Consider the following 3455-nt stretch of genomic DNA (forward strand, 5'->3'; position numbering starts at 1 on the left):
GGCTTTTATCATAAATTGTTCACAGGATGTCGAAAGACTACTTTCTTTCATATCATAAGAGATGGTGGTGCATATCACGGACACCATTAAGCCCAACATGAATGAAGAAAAAATTGATAAGGCTTGGTGGTTAGGAAAGGCAAGGGGAAGTTTTATAGTAAGCTCAGCTTTCAACAATCTAAGGAGAAAAAAGAAGAAATTGACTAGATTAAGAATATTTGGATCAATGGCTTGACTTTTAAGATAGCTTTCTTCCACTAGTGAATATGGAGAAGGAGGATTGCAACTGATGACAACCTTAAAAGCATGAGGATACAATTGGTATCCAAATGCTATTATTGTGAACAAAGGGATATGAAAATAATGACACATTTATTTGTAACGGCCTCCATAGTCCAAAAGCTATGGAAGCAATTTGCTTCATGTGCAGGTATAAAGATTGAAGGACTCCAACTTCAACAACTCATTATTAAATGGTGGAAACATAAAGCAAATAACAAGCTAGATCAAGTTCTAAAAGCAGTCCCAACTGTTTTAATGTGGGAACTTTGGAAAAGAAGAAATGCAAAAAGACATGGGAAGGAATACTCTTTTACTTGTATGAATCATCAATGTCAAATGATAATTCATCAGTTAATAAGAGTAAAATTCCCATCGATTAAGGAGGTTCCATATCAGTGGAAAGGAATGGTAGATCAACTACAAAACTATAAGCCTACGCTATACTACCACCTAGTGGATTGGAAGCTGCCTGAGGAGGGTTGGATTAAATGTAATACTGATGGTTTTTGCATCAGAAACAACACAGGAGAGCTACTCTATGCAGAAGCACAAGACATAGGAGTGACCACAAACATGGATGAAGAATCAATGGCCATCTGGAAGGCGTTAATGTTTTGTTTAAGCCAAGATTACCAACAAGTGAGTCTGGAAACAGACTCCCTTACTTTGAAAAAGCTGCTGATCAGAAATTGGAGGATTCCTTTGGAATTAGTTGAAAGGGTAGAAGTCATCCAAGAGATTATGTCCCAAATGAATGTTACAATCAACCATATTTTGAGGAAACAGAGGCGGACCCACATGCATCCGTGAGGGTTCAAGTGCACCCGACAACTTTTAAATTTTTTTCGTATATATATGTATAGATACTCTATAAAATGATAGTATATATAATTGTGCATCGTTGTAATCAAAAGTCGTCTGCGAGCAGTGGTTGAAGGCTCCATTTTCAAGTACAGCAACGTGGTTTCAAATCCCATGGGAGGTAGTATCTTTTTGGCTTTCAAAATCAGATTTTACTTTAAAATCTACCTTTTTAAAAATTGTCTTTATTAAGTACTCATTTTTGCCACCTCATCTGGCCCCACCTTTACCCTTACCCTATCTTTAAATCCTTGGTTCGCCTCTGGTGGAAAAGCAACAATTTCAATACTATAATCAGCTAATAAGCATGGGAAGGGGAATTCATAATATAGACAAACAACAGATTCCTTCAATCAAAGTTAAAACAAGGAAGATTTACAGCAACAACAACGACTAACATGCTTAGGTACAAATCTAAAGCCACTGAGTTCCACAACTATATAGATAGATCAGATTGGAGCTACGTTTGGAGCAAAAGGGTTGTGCATGAACTAGCTAATCTGAGTTATGAGAGTCAGCAAAAAGGGATACATGCACCAGCAGAACGCGAGAACCAAGGAACTAGATCTGCAATCTTAACTTGCATCCAACTAAGAGATCATGACAATGAAGCGCAGGAGCAGGTCGTCTCCTATTCGTCTTCAACTAAGGAAAAACAGGGTGTTATAAATCAAAAACCATCACAAGGTAAGAGGAAAGAAGGCTACTTACAAAGATTCTCGAAATTACAATACAAGGTTCTCTCTCTCCCAAGAGTTCTTCATGAACTCATACATTCGAACCGGGTAGTACACCTTCAAAGAAACTGGACACATCAGCTCAGATTAAAGAAACGTAAAGGAGCAAAGATAAAAGACACAAACCTTTACAAGCCGCTAAAGGATGCGATTGGAGAAGCTCGTCTTTGAAGGATGTTAGTTATCTCATAGAAGGAGAAGGAGACGATCACTATTGGGAATCACAAGGATAAACATCTTCCAAGCGGCGATAGTGTTAAGACAAAGTAGAAATGGAGGTCACAAATTAGGAAACCCCGTCGTGGGGTCTAGTCGATTTATACATGAATGGTCACTTTTGGGCCATTTAGGGTTGATTCTTTTTGTTCACTAATGGACTATCTTAGGTCCATTAGTCAATTTTAATAAAGGACCAGGAGTCCAAATTTGATTTTAAAAAAGTAATATTTTTTTACAAAATAAAATAAATGTACTTACTATGGTTTTTCTCTTCACTAGAGATTCACAAATCTTCTATATAAAAAATGTTCATCATTTTTAAGTTGTGAGTCGCAAGTTCCTATAGCTCCACGATTGTGATCAAGGCTTAGCTCCGCACTTGCGGTGAAGTTTCATTAGGTATGCTTCCTTTACAAAGTCAATCCCTAAGGGCTTCACATCATCCATCTAAAATCACCGTATAGGCGTTCTACACCTTCTTCCCTAAAGTGCCTCAAATGGTGCTATATTAATACTAGAGTGATAAATTTTGTTGTATGACAATTCACACAACGATAAAAACTAATTATAATGACCCCTAATGTTTATTGCACATATGTATCACACCAATACTCCTTCAGCCTACAAGATAACATACACACCTTGTTTGATTTTTAATGTGGCAGCGTCTACACTTAGGGGAATAATGACACTTGCACTAAGAAGATATTCTCATTGAACAAATATTGACGGGATAGCATAATGATACTGTCACGGCCCAAAAATGGACGTGATGACACTTTTCTATTCCCACAAAGACAAGTCAGCCTCAACCCAACGAAAAGAAAGAAAATGCAGAAAACAGTAAAGCAAGAAGAAGACAAAGGCGGAAAACTTATTCATTCTAAACAACATTCCAAGACATGGTTTTCACATGTACAAGCCACTTATGAAAATACATAATTCAAAGATAAATACAAGTCTCTGTCTTTGTTTCTCAAGTATAACAAAGATTAAAAGAAAAAGGAAAATAGGGTCCGCCAGGATGACAAATAGCTACCTCTTAGATCCTTCAATGAGCCTAGACTGTCAGGAGAAGAAGAAAAAGAAGATCACATGGGTTCGGACTTGGAACTTACATATGTGTAGATGTAAGGGGTGAGTACCAACAAAACGGTACCCAACAAGAGACCTACTAAAAAAAGCAACTGCGTAGAAATTGAATACCCCTTATGCTCCAATCGAGCCTCCTTAAACTACAACCTACATAGAAATCAGCCAAACATAGCAATTCTAAAATACACGGCTCACAAAACCCAATATTCACACTGTAATATTCACAATTCAACAATCAAACAAATCAAATAAGTCAATCCT

The sequence above is a fragment of the Solanum tuberosum genome, unplaced genomic scaffold (assembly GCF_000226075.1).
Source record: "Solanum tuberosum cultivar DM 1-3 516 R44 unplaced genomic scaffold, SolTub_3.0 scf00278, whole genome shotgun sequence".
Taxonomy (NCBI): domain Eukaryota; kingdom Viridiplantae; phylum Streptophyta; class Magnoliopsida; order Solanales; family Solanaceae; genus Solanum; species Solanum tuberosum.